The sequence below is a fragment of the Eublepharis macularius genome, chromosome 14 (assembly GCF_028583425.1).
Source record: "Eublepharis macularius isolate TG4126 chromosome 14, MPM_Emac_v1.0, whole genome shotgun sequence".
NCBI lineage: Eukaryota > Metazoa > Chordata > Lepidosauria > Squamata > Eublepharidae > Eublepharis > Eublepharis macularius.
The window spans coordinates 15,137,982-15,156,672 of NC_072803.1; the positions used below are offsets into that span (position 1 = coordinate 15,137,982).

Here is an 18,691-nt window from a genome sequence, read left to right on the forward strand (position 1 = left end):
ACATGTGACCCCTTTGGGGAACTGCCAGAACTCAGTTTCTGTGCTTTCCCCCTCAAAAGGAGCCCTGCTGATGGGTAAACAGGAGAACTCTGGACTGGACTGTAGGATGGTTAAATGGATAGGGAGCTGGCTGAATAACCACACCCAAGGAGTAATTGTCAATGACATCATGTTTGATTGAAGGGAGGTGTCCAGTAGAGGGCTACAGGACTCAGTTGTGGGCTCAGTACTTCCTTAATATTTTTATAAATGATCTGGACGAGAGTGTGAAAGGATTCCTCATTAAATTTGCATATGACACCAAACTGGGAGGAGTAGCAAACATCCATGAAGACAGACATAGAATTCAACGGGATCTGAACACAATGGAAAAATGGGCAGATTTGAATAAGATGTGATAGATTATGAATAAGTGCCGGGTTCTCCACCTGTATAGCAAAAATGCCAAACAAGCATATTGGATGAAGGACACACTTCTGGGTAGCAGTGTGTGTGAACAAAATCTTGGGATATGGGTTGGTGCGAAGCTAAATATGAGCAGTCAGTGTGATGCAGCAGCAAAGAAGGCGAATGCAGTCTTGGGGTGTATCAACAAAGGCATAACATCCCAATCACAGGATGTCATTGTCCCACTATATATTGTGTTGGTCAGGCGCCACCTGGACTATTGTGTGCAGTTATGGAGGCTTCATTTCATAAAGATCAACACATTGGAACAAGTGCAGAGGAAAGCAACCAGGATGATCAGGGGCCTGGAGACCAAGCCCTTAGAGGAAAGACTGAGAGTCTCTTTATACGATACTTCTTTCACGAGAATGCTCTAGTGAAAGGAGACGCAATGTTCGCAGGGACGTGTCGTTTTGAAAAGACAGAACGGAAGGCGCTGTCAATTCCCCCTCTCCACAGGAGGGTAGCTTAAAAAGACAGCAGGCAGAGACGCTCCTCAGAGGGTTTGTTAATTAGATGCAATTAACATATCCTTTGAGGAGCGCTGGGGCTCTGTCTTTTCAAAGTACCTTCCTGTGGAGAGGGGAAATGGACAGAGCCTTTGGCTTTTAAACTATGACTCCCGCCTGTCATTGTGTCCAGGGCTTTTTTCAGCAGGAACGCAGTGGAATGGAGTGCTGGCACCTCTTGAAAATGGTCACATGGCCGGTGGCCCCACCCCCTGATCTCCAGACAGAGGGGAGTTTAGATTGGGATCCCCAATCTAAACTCCCCTCTGTCTGGCGATCAGGGGGCGGGGCCACTGGCCATATGACCATTTTCACCAAGGGCGATTTAAACTTTAAAAATCTCCCCCCTTGTTCCAGCTAACCCAAAGTGATGTCATTGTGCAGTCCTGAGTTCCACCACCTCTTTTCCCAGAAAAAAAGCCCTGATTGTGTCTCCTTCCCTTCAACTGAGCATCCTTGTGAAAGAAGTATTGTATAGAGAGACTCTGAGGGACCTGGGAATAGTTCCGTTTGGAGAAGTGGAGGTTGAGGGGAGACATGATTGCTCTCTTTAAGTATTTAAAAGGCTGTCACTTAGGGGAGGGGAGCGAGCTGTTCCTGTTGGCAACAGAGGATAGGACTCGAAACAATGGATTTAAACTACAGGAGGGAAGGTACCGGCTGGGCATTAGGAAAAAACTTCTTCACATTAAGTTCAGCAGTAGAACTGGCTGCCTAGGGATGGAGTGGGTTCCCCCTCACCAGCAGTCTTCAAGGAGTGGCTTGATGGATACTTGTACGGGATGCTGTAGGCTGTTTCTGCATTGGGCAGGGGGTTGGACTAGATGGTCTGTAAGGCCCCTTGCAACTCTAGGATTCTATTATTTAGTTTACAAACGTATATTTTGCTGCTAATGCGATAAGCAATTCCTCTTTCAAGGCTGCTGCTACAGAGAGCAAGCACAGGAAGAAGAATTGGGGGAAGGGGGAAATTCCCTCCCAGCAACCACGCACCCTAAACTCCCTCTAAGGGGGCTGAGCAGGCTAATTCCCCACCTCCAGGCCCTCCCTCCCCCTTTAACCCCATGTGGCATAGTGGTTAGAAAGCGCGACAGAGCCTCTGATTTGGATCACCATTCTGCTACTTGGCTGTTTGTTGGGTGCTAGGACTGTCAGTCCCCCGGTGGGGGTGGGCAATCCCCCGATCCTAACCTCCACTACCTGCCACCACTCACTTGGCAAGTGAGGGCAAAAGGCACAGGGAATGAGGCTGGGAGGCAACATACCTCCTAGGAAGCCTGCAATGGGTGCACTCTCAGAGCAGCACACCGACATCACTCCCGGGAGTGACATCACCACAATGGCTGTGGAAATGCTCCTGTGCTTTGCTTGGGGCCGATTCTTAAAGAACTGACCCAGCTTTAAACTTATTTGCATATGGTTTTATATGTACTAGTCGCAGATTGTAACAATAAATTTGAACTTGAACTTGAACTGACCCAGCACGAGGCATTGGGACTATGCCTCGTGGCCAGCACAGTGACGCCACTCTTGGAAGTGACATAATTACATCCGCCCCGGGAATGCATGCCGCTCTGCGCGTGTGTGAAGATATTCACGAAGGTAAGTGCTGAGTCCCTCCCGCCCACTAGGAGAGTAAGGAAACCTGGCAACCCTATTGGGTGTCCTTGGGCCAGTATTCTTTCTCTCTCTGCCTCGCGTACCTCTCAAAGTAGTTGAAGGGGATAAAATGGGGAAGGGAGAAACATACACATCAGCCTGAGCTTATTGGAGGAAGGGTAGGATTATTTTTTTTAAAATCACTAAAATTATTCAGCTTTCCATATTTAGCCTTCATTATATTTTTCAAAGATGGGTAGCTGTGTTAGTCTCTCTGTAGCAGTAGAAAAGAGCAAGAGTCCAGTGGCACCTATAAGACTAACAGAATTTGTGGGAGGGTATGAGCTTTTGTGAGTCACAGCTCACTTCTTCAGATATCTGAAGAAATTTTGTTAGTGGTGCTACTGGACTCTTGTTCTTTTCCACTATATTTTTAGGTGGTCTTTTTGTTTGGTTAATTTAAGAAACAATTTTTTTTTGCATACATGAAGAGACCTCTGGGTATACTTCTGTGCGGTTGGCTTAGGGTTATCAACTCCAGCTTGGGGAATTTCTGGGGATTTGGGGGCGAAGGGCAGAGTTTGCACAGGGAGGGGGGGCTCAGTAGGGCCTACTGGCCGTGTTCATGATCGGCACAGAGACCAGCCAGTTTACTATTAGATAAAGTGATGAGGAATAATGATGAACTTTGTTTGAGACACATAATTCTGTTGCCGAGAAGTCTTCTGCCTGTCCTTCTCTGCCGGCTTCTGCTATAACTCCCCATCCCCTAGTAGGGTTGCAGACCTCCAGATTGGGCCAGGAGGCTTCCTGGAATTATAACGGATCTCCAGTCTACAGAGATCAGTTCCCCTGGAGAAAATGGCTGCTTTGAAGGGTGGCTTTTTGCAAGAGAGAGAGGGGAAGAGAGAATCTCCCCCACCGCTTTTCTCCTTGGCAGAGAATTGCATCATGGATTCTCTTTCTCTCCTGCAAAAAGATGCCCAGGATTTCCTTCCTCCTGTTATGTCCATAGTGTACACACACACACACCCATGAGCTCCCAGAGGAAAACCCAAGTGGAGGCTTTTTGCAAGAGACAGAGAGAATCCTCTCCCATCTACTGCTCTTTCCCCGGTGGAGAATCACATCAAGCAGCTGTTCTTTGTAAGACTACACTACCCAGGGAACCTTGCAGGACCTGACACACTCCCGGGCGTCTCATATAGTTTCCTCTGTATGGCATTATACCACTTGGAGTTCCCCTCTCCCCAAAATCTACCCTCCCTAGGCTCCAACCCCAAATATCCCAGAATTTCCCAATCCGGGGTTGGCAACCCTATACCCCAAGCAGGAGTTCATGATGACCCATGTTTCCATGTCAAAGAATCTATGATTTGGGGTTAGGGGAAAGTAATAGCTGCCGAGAAGCTGAGGGATAAATCTAACAAACAGAGAAAATGTTAGATGCTGTTTTCCTGCGCGAAATGTTTCCAGTGCCAATTGTTCTCTCCCTATGATGGCAGCGGCTATAAAGAGCAATGTCTGAGGCTGAAGGTGTACCTCTGCCTTTAGGTTTCACAACCAGTTTTATAATGTTGGAAAGGTCATTTTGTTTGTTGGTAATAGCAACAGCTGATTGCACAGGCAAATCGTCCGCAAGTCACGGTCGGCACGCACACAAACCGGGCGTCAGCAGTGTCACAAGTTTGGTTACCAAGGTGAAAGGCAGACGCTCAGCCCAGACTTCCCTCACAAACTAGTTGCTGATTTATATCTAGCAAGATGAGGGATCTGTTCTTTACTGTTGCTTGTGTACTGGCATCTCATGTCCTGGCATTCAGGCAATTTGGAAACGTTTTAGCTTCTGTTACCAGGTCATCATTTTAGACTTTGTTTAACTGTTGAAACAGGATGGTAGTTTTGCATAATTGGTTGGGCTGCCCCATTTATTATATTGTATTACTTTTTTTGTATTGCAAGCTGCTTGGCTCCTGAACAGCCAACTGGGATCTCACTGTCTGTCTCTCTGCCTCTGTCAGTCTGTCTGCTCCAGGTTGGATGTTAAAGAAATCAATTATTTTCTTTTAAGTAATGGAAACTTCTATAACTCTCTGACTATGGCTACTTCCATGTAGAAATTTTGTTCTGCTTTTCTCCCCCTCCCACAACAGCAGCATTTAAATTTTTTTGAATTCTAATGACAATGTCATACATTTGGCCTTGAAGGTATTTCCCAGACTTACGGCATGTTTTCCCAAACTTGCTTTGGTACAGTCTTTCCGAGAAGATGGTATTCAAAGCAAATTTTGCAATCATGTCCAACCACCCCACATTGTAACTCTGTCAGTAAGCTCAAGGTTTCCCTTTTAGTAGATGATGGTTCGCTGTTAATTACTTTGGTCATGAAAACAGTAATTAAGAAGAAGAAGAATTTGAGAGAGGAAAGAGAGGTGGCCAAAACTACTGATTCATGCAGATCCAATTGGAGGTCTGTGTCCAACACTGGAGATCAAGTGTCTGTCTGGCAAAGAATCCGTATGGTGCTGGATGAAGATCTGGGTGAAGTGGGTTCAAATCCCTACCAGGACACAAAACTCACAAGATGACCATCACAATCTCACAGAGTTGTTGTGAGGATCACCTAGAGAAGGGGGAAATGTACCCTGCCCTGATCTCCTTGTAGAATCCGTGGACTTAGAAAGAATGTACTGCATAAATAAATCTTGCGTGCCAATGGATGGTCCACAACACATAAGACGGGAACAGTCCTAGGCAGGCAATAACTCACTTTGAAGGCAGATTCTAGCCCAGATTCTTCTGTCAAAGGGAAAGCCACTTAAATTGGAGAAATACTTCTCATGCTGTAGGAAGACTTCCGACTTGGGAATGCTGGATCTAGGCCATTATTTTGCAGTGGCTACACTTCAGAAACAACCACTACTTATCACAATTTATTTTGATTGCAATTGTCAGTTCATAAATTCTTTATAGGGCATACCATGAGTCCCCCTGCAAGCCATTTGATAATTTAGCTTGCTTCAGGAGTTGACAACCTAAGAGCAGCATGAGCTATCTTGAAATGGTTACCTTGTCCTTTTGCCATTTCATTTTTTGGCACATTCTTTCAGGGTATTCTGTCAAAATCCTAGATGGTTAGCTCTTTGGGGAAGGTTCTTTATGTATTGTTTGCTCACAAAGCATGGAGCACAATGGGTCCTCATTAATCTCTATCACAAGCTCTTACGTGGTGCTGCAGCAATGGAAACAAAACAACCAGAAGGACATGGGCTTCTTGTCCCTTATTTGCCCCTTCGCTTGAGCATGAAGCGCCCCAGAAAGCTTAGACTAATTTTCGGGAGGTGGAAGTATTTCAGTAACAATCCATAGCCTGATCTGTTTTGTGGGGCACAATTTTTCTGCTTGCGGTTCGTTAAGAGACTTTGAACTGTTATCCGTTTGTCACTGTGCCAGGCTGTGCATTTGCTTAATCATTGATCTTCTGTTGTTAGTGCTGTACTCTAAATTCCCTTCTGTAGCTTAGGAGCAAGCCCTCATTCTCAGCAGGAGCTGTGTCTACACAGCCTTGCCCTTTAATCTCATGTGTGCAAGAGGCCATTACAGTCCTCACAGTGGACAGAAATTGACTCTGCAACACGCTGAAATATATGTTCTTTTGCTAAAGCAGATCAGTGGCATTGAAATTATATACTGGGCCATGAAGCAATGATAAAAGAGAAGAAGCAGGCGAGAGGCTAAACGTTCCTTTTGAAATGACATAAAAAGAGAAAAACAGACTTCTGCTGTCCTCTTGAACTTGGTTTGGGAGTGAAAGATGGTTGATTGTTGAGGAGCTGTGCTGCTGCTGATCCTGAGAACTTCTTTTACATCCCTATTTCGAATGACAAAGTCATTCCTAAAAACAAGCAACACATTTTTGCACATATGCTTAGTGTCGTAATGGAGTTTGGAAAGATAATCCAATGTCCCCAAAGAAGTGATCCCAGCCTCTTATGAAGGAAACCACTGTGTTTATTTGAAACATTGGACAACCGGGGTCTCAAGGCTCCAACTACAACTGCCCCAGCAGTCATATTACAAAAGGTATTCCTAGTTGTTTTTCCCAGACTCCACCAGAAGGCAGGTGGACTTTCTTCCAACTATTAATGCTTTAATAACTATATAGTCCTTTTGTGGAACAAAATTGGAATCCGGTAGCAACTAAAAGATCAATTGAATTTTCAAGGGTTGACTCATGAAACTCGTGAAAATTCTACTGAATTTTTAAATAATATTTGATTTATATACCACCCTTCAGGACAACAATGCCCATTCAGAGTGGTTTACAAAGTGTGCTATTATTATCCTCATGACAATCACTCTGTGAGAGCTCTGAAAAAACTGGGACTGACCCAAGGTCACCCAACTGGCTTCAAGTGGAGGAGTGGGGAATCAAACCTGGCTCTCCAGATTAGAGTCCTGCCACTCTTAACCACTACACTAAACTGAATTGTGGGGCAGAGGTAAATGCTTCCTTCATTGAAATGCAGCAACATTTGCACAGAAAGACAGACAGAGCTATGTATGTACCTCGGAAAGCTCTCAGATCTCCAGGTAAACACCTACTGGTGGTCCCTGGCTCCAGGGAGGCTCAACTGGCCTTGATCAGGGCCAGGGTATTTTCTGTCCTGGCCCTGACCTGGTGGAACTCTCTGTCAGAAGACTCTCGAGCCTGCCAAGATCTCATATCTTTTTGGCGGGCCTGTAAGACAGAGTTGTTCCACCAGGCATATGGTTGAGGCCAGCATGGGATCCATCTAATTAGCCTCCCTGCCAATCTCCTACCAGTGGGGGGGGCATATGGTCCATCTGCCCCCCCTATGCTTAGAGAGTTAGACTTTCACCAACCCACACCTCCACCCTTTTCTTCCCTTTTTTCCTTTGTGTATGGTGGGCAGGGAAAGGGGGAAGGGTGCCCCATCTGGAATACTGAAATTCATGTTGTACTTAGATCTCATTCTATTGTTTTTATTTGTTGTAACTTATTTATGATTTAAACCTGCCCTGAGCCTGTGGGGAGGGTGGACTAAAAATCTAATCAATCACATCAAAAGAGGAAAGACTTGAATTCTCTCAGCACTAGAGAGCAGCATCATTTTAAGACCTCTTCTCAACTTAGTTTTATGTAAAAATTGTTCTGGGAAATCAAGGCTGGGACAAAGTGGTGATGGGACAACAAACAACTTGGTTTTGGTTGGGAGCCCAAAGGGGTGCTTCTCATATTATTTATGCACAGGTCCTCCACTTCACGTATTTAAAAATCATGTGTGTACATTTATTTATTTTTTAAAAAAATACAAAGGTGAGGGAAACTAAAACTTGCCTCCTCTTATAGCTTACTTTGCTACAATTGGTTGATTGATTTCAGGATTTTTCCTCTGGCTTATCTCCAGTATCAGAAGTCAGAAATGCTGAACTCAACCAGGTGCTTTCCTTTTCCTCATAGAAATGAATGTCAACCATTCTCTAATATGGGTAACATTAGCCATCAGCAGGGCTTTTTTTCAGCAGGGACGCGGTGGAACGGAGTTCCGGAACCTCTTGAAAATGGTCACATGGCTGGTGGCCCCGCCCCCTGATCTCCAGACAGGGGAGTTTAGATTGCCCTCTGCACCACTGGCGTGGAGGGCAATCTAAACTCCCCTGTCTGGAGATCAGGGGGCGGGGCCACCAGCCAGGTCACCATTTTCTCCAAGGGCAACCCACTGAGTTCCACCACCTCTTTTCCCAGAAAAAAAGCCCTGGCCATCAGAGTGGCTGCTAAAAATTTGCTCCTTGATAGCCTCAATGTGTAGAGTAAGCAAAATAACTAGCCTTTTCTCAGTTATGGCCCAGATTGCAACTTGTTTGCTTTTTCCCATATAGAACTCTTCCTGCCTGGATCTTTCAAGCTGCCTGGATCGTTCTCTGACCCTTTTTGTATAGTGCTTTGCTTGGCTTTGGTTACCAAATTCTCCTGGAATGTATCTTTGGATCAGACTTTGGTAACTTCTACATATTTCCTTAATTCATCTTCTAATGATATGATCACCCCCTTCCTTGTTTGTTGGGAAGGCCTGACTCTCCCACTACTTCCTGTTCTTCCTCTCAGGGCAAACCATGTGCCAGTTTGGTGTACTAGTTAAGACTGGCAGGACTGTAATCTGGAGAGCTGGGTTTGATTCCTCACTCCTCTGTTTGAAGCCAGCTGGATGACCCTGGGTCAGTCTCAGCTCTCTCAGAGCTCTCTCAGCCCAACCCACCACACAGGGCAATTGTTGTGAGGATAATAATAACACATTTTTTTTTCTTTGAAACAATTTTTATTGGATGGGTTGACATACAGTTCATTCATATCTTACAGATACATTCCCCCCTATATCCATAGATGCAGCCCACCCCCTCCCCTCCCCCCTTTTCTGTGCAGACTCCCGACAGCACTATGACCCCATAATTTATCATTTGTTCTATATTGCTTTTCATTTGTCCCAATAGCTAGAGGTAAAATCCTAACTTATCATTTCTTAATACAATTCTATAACTATTAATAAACTATCAAAAAGCCATCAAAACATATTTCTTTTACACATATAAATTTCTTCAAATCATTCCATTTGTAGTTCCCATTTTTTTATACATAAATTTATCTTAATATTTTCCCAGTCCTTTAATTTAATTTATTCTCTAGTATAACACTTTAATTTAAAATTAACAATTTGACCTTTCACTTAGTTCCTTCTACAATTTTGCGTATAAATTTATTTAATGTCAATTCACATAATTAACTATACATTACATTTCCCAATTATTCCATTTGTCTTAATTTGCTAATTTCTTCATTTAACTTTTAACATTGCAATTACATCATACATCCCAATTCTAAAAATAGAAAAAAAACCCTCTTCAAGCTTTAAACTATGGCCGTAGTCTTTTAAGTAACTCCCACTTGTAACTTGATTCTTGTATTCATATTGCTTTTCCAGGCTTTCTTCTTCACTTGAATTCTTCTGTCACTTAGTAGCTTCTTCTGTTTGAAATAACTGGAGATGGTTCTGTCTTTCATGCTTGTTGCTAATTCTTGCACTTGATTCTTTAAAGATCCTAGTAGATCTTCATTCATTTCTTCTTGCAAATACTGCTCCACTTCTCCTTGCCCCTCGCATTTTTGTTGCTTGAATCCTACTGTTCTGTATTCGATTTCTGCCACACAATCTTGAAACACTTGTTCTCCATCATTTACACTTGGTGGCACCTCAGTATTTTTTTGCTCCTCTCCTTGAATTGTCTGCCTAGTTGCTTGCTCCTCATCTCTCAATTCCATTTGTTTTAAATATATCCTTAATGCTTTTAATTAGACTTTCGTTCATTTCCCGAATAGATTGTATCAATGCTTTGTGACCCTCTGCAACTTTTTCTCCCAGCGATTTTATAGCCGATCCCATGGCAGCCTGCCGTTCCTTCTCCACTCTCTTCAAGCTTACACTAGATTTCTCCCCCCCCCCCGACATCTTCTTTATCTTTTGCTTTAAATATTCGTATTGTTTTAGTCTCACCAGATATCGGGCGGAGAGTCTCTATGGTAGCTCTATGATAGTTCAGAATGATGAATATCCACTTCCTCTTGTCTTCTCGCTGCTATATCTCGCGTTATTTCTTCAGGGTCTTCTTTGCTGCTTTACTTCCTTCTTCCTGCTTTTCCAAATCATGCCTCTCTAGGCAGTTCCACTCACTATTCTTCTTGCATTCCGTTCTCTCGCGATGTTTACTCAGCCGTTCCTCCATCTCCTCCCCTTTTCTCACAGCCGGCTATCTTTCTCCAAACCGCAAGTATGTATAAACAAAAGTTATTTTCACTTCTTTTGCGCTTTATCATCTATCAATTTTCAATTCTTCCTTCAAGATGCCTTGCTCCTGTCTTATTCTATCATTTCAGTCCACAATTTTCATTTTTAATAAAAAATTTCCTTCTCTTTATAAATCCGAAAGCCAGATAAAGATCTTTTACCTCAATTTGTTCCGTTTGGGTCTTTCGTGCTGCCTCTTTCGTTACCAATTAGCCAAATCTGGTTCTGAAGCTTGGGTCCTGGCGACCTTATGCCAAACAACGACTCAAAGAGTGCTGCAGAGATGTTAGGTCATCCTTCTTCGAGAGTATCTCAAAGCGATGTGGGAGATCCTTCATCCAGGACCTTCCCCACCATTGAGATCTCGCTCTCTCTGGAACTTGTAGCATTCTGGCTCCACTCCTACCTGGAGAGGAGTGGCAGCTGGTGATCTGAGCACCTGGCCTGCCCAAAACAGTCACTCTTGACGGTCCAGCTCCCTGGACCGTGTCAGCCCGCCATTAGCCAAACCGGAAGTCCTAATAACACACTTTGTAAACCACTCTAAGTGGGTTTTAACTTGTCCTGAAGGGCCGTATATACATTGAATGTTGTTGTTATTATTATTAAGACTTTGGGTTTTTGTATCCATGGTAGCTACCTTCAACCACTATATAGATTGACAATTTACTTTCAGGGTTCCACCCCCCCGCCCCATGGCAATACTGTTGGCTGGATCCAATGATACAGGAGCAGAAATGAAAACATACGTAATGAAGATTTTGCATAATCAATTGGGCAAGGATGCAGCAGCACACAACAGTTTAATATAATTCTTAATGAAATAATGATCTGTATATACAGCTATGGGCTATAAAACAGATCGTTCACGTGGTTCTGTTGCATCAAAAGAATTGCATCAAAATTGCATCAAAAGAAATGTCTTATGCCCTGTCTTATGCACACATATAAGATAATAATAACATTCGATTAATATACCGCCATTCAGGACAACTTAATGCCCACTCAGAGCAGTTTACAAAGTATGCCATTATTATCCCCACAACAAAACACCCTGTGAGGTGGGTGGGGCTGAGAGAGCGCTACAGAGCCATGACTAGCCCAAGGTCACTTAGCTGGCTTAAAGTGGAGGACTGAGGAATCAAACCCGGCTCTCCAGATTAGAGTCCCGTGCTCTTAACCACTACACCAAACTAAGATAGCATTGGGTCCAATCAGGGCTTTTTGTCAGCTGGAACACGGTGGAATGGAGTTCTGAAACCTCTTGAGAAATGATCACATGGCTGGTGGCCCCACCCCCTGATCTCCAGACAGAGGGGAGTTTAGATTGCCCTCTGCGCTGCCGAGCAGTGAGGAGGGCAATCTAAACTCCCCTTTGTCTGGAGATCAGGGGGCGGGGCCACCAGCCTTGTGACCATTTTCTCTAAGGACAACCCACTGAGTTCTACCACCTCTTTTCCCAGAAAAAAAGCCCTGGGTCCAACCCAATGATTTGGTTAATTTGTCAAGGATGGGGTGTTGGGTATCAGAGCTCATAGGTTTCACTGAGTAATTCTTTCTTTAATATCTTTTCCAGCTCTGTATTATGGCTCTCTGAAAAGCTGCCTGGTGATAACTCATGTTCTAATCCTCTGCTAAAATAAAAGTGTGTCTCAGGTAGAAATCAAGTTGCTTCACTGAAGAGGAACAATGAAGAAATCTTCTCCAGTAAAATTGCCAGGTTTTTTTTTATTAGCTGGTTTCTCCTCCCTTTAACTGCAGCCTAATTTTCAGATAATAGCAGGTGACCAAATGCATACCTTTGTGATGAGACAAGTAGCACTAGCAGAGATGAGACAATAATAATAATAAAAAATGACTGAGAAGCATGCCAGACCATTTGGCAACTTTGCTCCCCTAGCCTTTAGAAAGTTTGCACATTTTTTGGCAGCCATTTTCATTTGTACTGAAAGAAGAGCCCTGTGGTGCAGAGTGGTAAGCTGCAGCCCAAGCTCTGCTCATGACCTGAGTTCGATCCTGGCAGAAGCTGGGTTCAGGTAGCCGGCTCAAGGTTGACTCAGCCTTCCATCCTTCCGAGGTCAGTAAAATGAGTACCCAGTTTCCTGGGCGAAAGTGTAGATGACTGGGAAAGGCAATGGCAAACCATCCTATAACAAAAAAACGTTGCCAAGAAAATGTCGTGATGTGACATCCCCCCATGGGTCAGTAATGACTCGGTACTTGCACCTTTACCTTTACCTTTACCTTTACCATTACCTACTGAAAAAAGCACATGGTTCACTTGCCTTGCAGCTATCAGCCAACTCAGGGCCAAGCTACACATGACGAATGACACTTGAACAGCAAGTGTATTTCTCCCTGTTCACTTGCCCTCCACTCAATCCACTTGCCGTTCAAGTGTCATTTGTCATGTGTAGCTTGGCCCTTAGTTGCATGCAGATAAAACATTGTTTGTGTAGGCAGATGTGGAAGAGATATTTTTATTGCTTTCCTATGCAGAAATTCACTGCCAGTAGAAAACTGCCACACGATGGACCAAACAACATGGTATATTGGGGGGAGGCGGGGTTGGTGAATTGAGTTGCAGTTCACTGTATCCAACTCGCTTTCCTTGCAGCCACACAACAGCCATGGGGAATGTCATTTTAAAAATCAGAAGGAGCCCAATTTGGCTAGGAATTGTGGCATGGGGGGAGGGGTCCTGCTGTCCCCCTTGCTTGGTTTTCCCAAGTTGAAACTGCCCCATCAGGGAGTTATTTGCATCATTTTGGAGTGGCACATGGACATTTTTTGTACATCCAGCTCTAAAGTTATGTTAAAAAACCCCTGCTAGGGGCTATTTCAACTCAGAAAACCAAATGGGGGGCAGGAACCCATCCTCTCCAATGCTGCAATCCCTAGACATTCCCTGTAGTTGCTATGTGGCTGCAGAGACAGCGAGTTGGGTCCAGAGAACCTCAACTTGACCTGACAAAAAGGGTATCATGTAGTTTGGCCCTAGATGTGAAGCAATACATGACATAGTAGGAGCGGTGGAGCTAGGGAACAAGGGCACCAGAGGTGTCTATGCTGGAAAGAGATGGAGCAGGACTCTAGAATTTCCTCCAAAAGACCTTTGGTGAGGTGGCAGTATGGGACAGAGAACCACCAGCTGCTGGTTTGAGAAGGTAAGACTGGCATACCATGTGGTGGCAGGATACAGTTGCCTATGCTCCAACCTTCTCAGGTCATTTGCTGGATATGATTTTGAAGACCTTCTCAAGGGATGCTCGAATACTTGCTGGATTAACTCACTTTCTGCTCTCCAGTTATGAGCAAGGACCTGATTATGTTGCGGACAGTTCCACATATGCACATTCTCAAATTTCTGATGGGAGTCCTAGTTTCCCCCCTCCCCCACACCTGATGTCACTGTTCACTGTTAGGCAGCCAGTCACATAAAGAGTGAGGAAATTAATTGGTCAGCCAGTAATTATAAATAAACACCATTCCCTTCTCCATTTTAACTTGCTGCTCCTTTGAGCATTGGTGGAGGGCAGAGAGCATGGACTGGTGTTTGCTCATTGGCTCCAGGAATCTGGCAACACTAGCTGTATAGACATCATCAAGGCTAAAGGGTATGGAAATGGAGAGAATGTTTCTAGCCCCCTCTCTACTGGTTTTCTAGTTGCAGGGAGATTATTTTTTAAATGCCAGAGAGGGAGCATTCAAAACAAAGCAGTTTGAATAGTCCAGACTAGCCCATGCTCATAAGAGCTTGGAGACCAAGAGGGTCAGCCCTGGTTAGCACATAGATGGGAGGCCATCAAAGAAAAAAAGATTGCTATTCAGAGGAAGATAATGGCAACCATCTTGAAAACACCTTTAGGGGGCTCCATTAGTCAGCTGCAAGCTGGTGGAACTTATTTCTTCTTCTTCTTCTCCAAAACAAGGTTCTCTCACCAGCAAGCTGAAGTGGTACAGTCCTTTCCACCATCTTAGAACTCTACCATTTCATTGTACTGCATGGGTACAATCAGCCCCATATGCGTTTTGTGGATTTTAAAAAAAGTTAATTAACAACTTCCAGTGCTGCTTTCAAGACTGTGTTAGGGCCAGTGGGTAAGACTGAGATTAATTATTTCATCCCACGGTTCTTCCAGGATTTAAAATTAACAACAAACAACAACAACAACAACAACATTCGATTTATATACTGCCCTTCAGGACAACTTAATGCCCACTCAGAGCGGTTTACAAAGTATGTCATTATTATCTCCACAACAAAGCACCCTGTGAGGTGGGTGGGGCTGAGAGCGCTCTGAGAGAGCTATGACTAACCCAAGTTCACCCAGCTGACTTCAAGCGGAGGAGTGGGGAAGCAAACCTGGTTCTCCAGATTAGCATCCTGCCGCTCATAAGTGACTGACCCAAGGTCACCCAGCTGGCTTCAAGTGGAGGAGTGGGGAATCAAACCTGGCTCTCCAGATTAGAGTCCCACATTCTCTCCGAATTACAATTGATCTCCAGACTACAGAGATCAGGTCTCCTTGAGAAAATGGCACTTTCAGGGAGTGCACTCCATGACATCTCATCCCTGCTGTTTTCCCTCCCTTCCTAAATCTCCACCTTCCCCAGGCACTGCTCCAAATCTACAGGAATTTCCTAACCCGGAGTTAGAAACTCTAGTTTTACCACTTCGGATTGCAAGTCTGCAAAGATGGCATGTTTAAGGAAGAAAGATTCATGCTCAAGAGAGAACTAGCATGTCAGCTTTCCTGGGAGGCTGTCTCCTATCACTAGAATTCAAGTACCCTCTGAACATGAAGATTGCCTTTAGTCAGCTTGGCGAGGAGACATTGATGGACGTATCCTCAAGGTTTTAGCCCAGTGGTCTAACCACTATACCAGACTGACTTTCTGAAGCAGCCTTGGGGGACAAGCACAATGAGGAAAATAGCACCCCATGGGCCATTTCACATCAGGAAGAAGGCACAAGGGATAATGCACTTCCAATCCTCTTTATAGATCATTTGAAACGGATTTGTTCATATGCGGAACAAAAAATCCACCTCAAACGATTGATAAAGTGCATTGAAAGTGCATTATCCAACGTGTGCGGAATCAGCCAACATTCCAGTCTGATTCAGGCACCAAACATGTGGAAACTGAGATGAACCCACAGGTTATATGACAGAACGACAGGGTGGAGAACCCAGACATAGCCTGGGTGAACTCTGCCTTGATTGGACCAGCCCTACAGCTGAGCCAGATGTGTTGCTTACCCTTTTTAGGGCTCTGTTTTATCTTCTTCAGAGAGCATTGAGGAAAACTAGGGGATGGGGCCGTGGCTCAGAGCCAAGCTACAAGTGACGCCTGACACAAGTTGGACACTTGTCAGCTTCCCTCAAGTTTTGATGGGAAATGTAGGCATCCTGGTCTTGCAGCTGTAATGAAGAGCCAAGCTGTAAAACCAGGATGCCTACATTTCCCATCAAAACTTGAGGGAAGCTGACAAGTGTCCAACCTGTGTCAGGCGTCACTTGTAGCTTGGCTCTCAGTGACAGAGCATCTGCCTTGTATGTAGATAGTTCCAGGTTCAGCCCCTGGCATCTCTAATTCAAAGGATCAGGTAGCAGACCTGCTGAAGGTCTTTCACCATTGGAGAGCGGACAATCAGTCAGAGGAGACAATAGTGGCTGTGACAGACCAATGGTCTGATTCAGTATAAGGCAGTTCCATGTGCTGGAAAAGTGCAAAATCAGTATGTGCAGAGACTGAACAATGAACAAGGGAACGCTGGGAAGTTAACATGGCTCAGGAGCAGGGCTTTTTTTCAGCTGGAACACGGGGGAACGGAGTTCCGGCTCCTCTTGAAAATGGTCACATGACTGGTGGCCCCGCCCCCTGATCTCCAGACAGAGGGGAGTTGAGATTGCCCTGGGTCATTACGATGATGCCATGTCCAGCAGCGACGTAACCTCTGGTGCACGATTGTTCCAAAAAGAAAAGGTTAATTCCGCCCCCCACCCCAGGATTCAGTATTATTCTGGATTTCATCTGGCAAGCCTACTCCTGCTACTGGGATTCAGAGGTTTAATGCCTTTGGATGACATCGTGGCTGGTAGCCACTGATGATCATGTCCTCCACGAATTTGCTAAGAATATGAGATCAGCCATGCAGGAGCAGACCCTGTATCCATCTGTTTGCTAACCACTGCCAGTCAGATACCTCTGGGGTGCTCACAGACAGGGCACAAGTGTAATAGCCCTCCTATGCAGTTCCTTCCCCTCACCACCAGGTATTTACAGGTAGACCAACTCTGAACACGGGCGATGTATTTAGTTCTCTTGACAAATAACCTGTGATAAGCTCGTCCTTCCTGATTTTTTTTTCTCTTGTCAATAAGTGAAAAGAGCAAGAAGTGGCTACATTTCCATGTGGCTTTGGCTTTCGCACTATCTATATGCATGCTGGATTGTTTTTAAAGGTGGGATAAGAAAGCAACTTACAAAACTGGAAAAAAAAATTTACTGTTGCTTTGCAACTGTTGGTAAGAAAACGCTATTTCACTAACACATGTAAAATCTGATGGTTCAGAAGGCTTTCACTACCAGGACAGGTCTGAAATATAATAATCTGGGAATCTCTGGGATCTTTTTTCCATGCATTTTTTTAAAAAGTACGGAATGCACCTCACAAGGTCACTTGAGTTAGAGTAGAGCTCGCCAACCTTTCCTCCCCAAGTGCTGGAAAAAAAATCATTATCTACCTGTGAATTTATGGCCTGGCTGTCAAACAAAAACCTGTGGCATCGACAAAGTTTGTACTTAGCTGGGCATACTGTGGGCCAGGTGCTTCTCCAGGGTTTACCACAGTGACTTGGGTGAAGAATCAGTCCTGGAGCCTGATACCCAGTACTTTAATTTGTTGCCAGAAGTTGCCTACCATTAAGGAATAGAAAGTCTTGTTGCCGAGTACACTTGAGGAGTAACAGTATAATGTCATTGCAGGGCATTGGTATCGCAAAAATCATTGTGTGTCACTGCAGTCTGGATTTGCTTTAATTTTTTTTTTTAATTTGTGAAGTGGTTTTTAAATTGTGCTTTCTAACCTCTCAGAGCTTAAGGAAACTGGGATATAAATGCCTTTTTAAAGTAAAAAATTATAACAGAGCCACAGCATTTAGATAGCATCGCAGAGTATTCAAATTCATCCCTTACATCTCGTAATCAGTACAACAACTGCATAAGGTAGACCAGTCTTTTCCTTGTATGGTATGGTGGGGGCATTGAGGATGCAAGTGACAGGCAAAGTCGAAGATCTCCCACTGTGTTTATAGCGCAGGTGAGAAACAAAGTGTGCGATTTCTGCGGCACAGGCCAGTCCCCGCTCCCCAGTCAACTATACTACACTAGATGAAATAGCTTTCTTATTTCCTTATCTGGGAAACTTTTTCCAAAAGTGTACCATACCTTCCTTCCCTGGAAGAAAAGCTCCACTATTTCCTTTCCCACTATTTCCTCCTAATCTCTCCCCTTCCTAGACCCCCCAGTGCATCATTTCCACCAACAAATACAATTACAAAGCTGAGATCATCCTGCAATTTTTGGATGGGTGCAGGCAGAATACTTTTCAATGGGGTTGGAGTATGTGTCCATCCTGTTGCATTTTCATTGTATTTCAGCCTGGTTTTCTTTCCCTTCCTGGTTTAACCATGGGGTTTTTTCTTTTTCTTTTTTTGGAATGTAAATCTTTGTTTTTGCTTTAAATTGAGGCAGGTGGTATACGTTTTTTGCAAGCTACCCCCAAAGCTAATCAGACAATACAGACAGTTACATACGCAATCTATTAATAACTACATCCTGTCCCACTTAATCAAATACCCCTACAAGGCAAAGAGCGTTTACCTGCACCAGAAGGCTGCTTCCTGTTGTCAGCCACTGCAGAATGCGAAGTTCTACCTGTTCACTTGCAAGCAGCAGGTAGTTTGCTGACGAGATGAAAAAGAAGCAGGGCACACACAAATAGTTCATGCCACACCCTCATACTGAAAAGAGAAGAAACACAGCTAGCCTTTCTTCCTAGTGCTCTTACTGGAGCATGATTGTATCAAAAAAAATGGACACACCTTTTGCAGACACCTCGGCTTTGTCTTCTCCTCCCCCCTTTATGAATTTGCAAATTATTTTGCATTTACTTTTGGCATCCAAACAGTCCCGGTTGAGTGTTTTCTCTCAAGCTTGTGTGCGTTACTGATAACCCTTTTGGTTATTTAGCTAGCACCTGGGCAA

General features: G+C 44.3%; 1 protein-coding gene across 1 annotated transcript in view; it reads right to left on the bottom strand.

The window, feature by feature from the left end:
* The window catches only part of LOC129342056 (transmembrane protein 45B-like), a 48,054-nt gene extending 29,628 nt beyond the window's left edge, over positions 1-18,426 (bottom strand). The window contains exon 1 of the mRNA XM_054997537.1: positions 18,308-18,426. The gene's annotated coding sequence lies outside the window, so the exon portion shown is untranslated. The remainder of the gene's footprint in view (positions 1-18,307) is intronic.
* Positions 18,427-18,691: the final 265 nt, after the last annotated feature.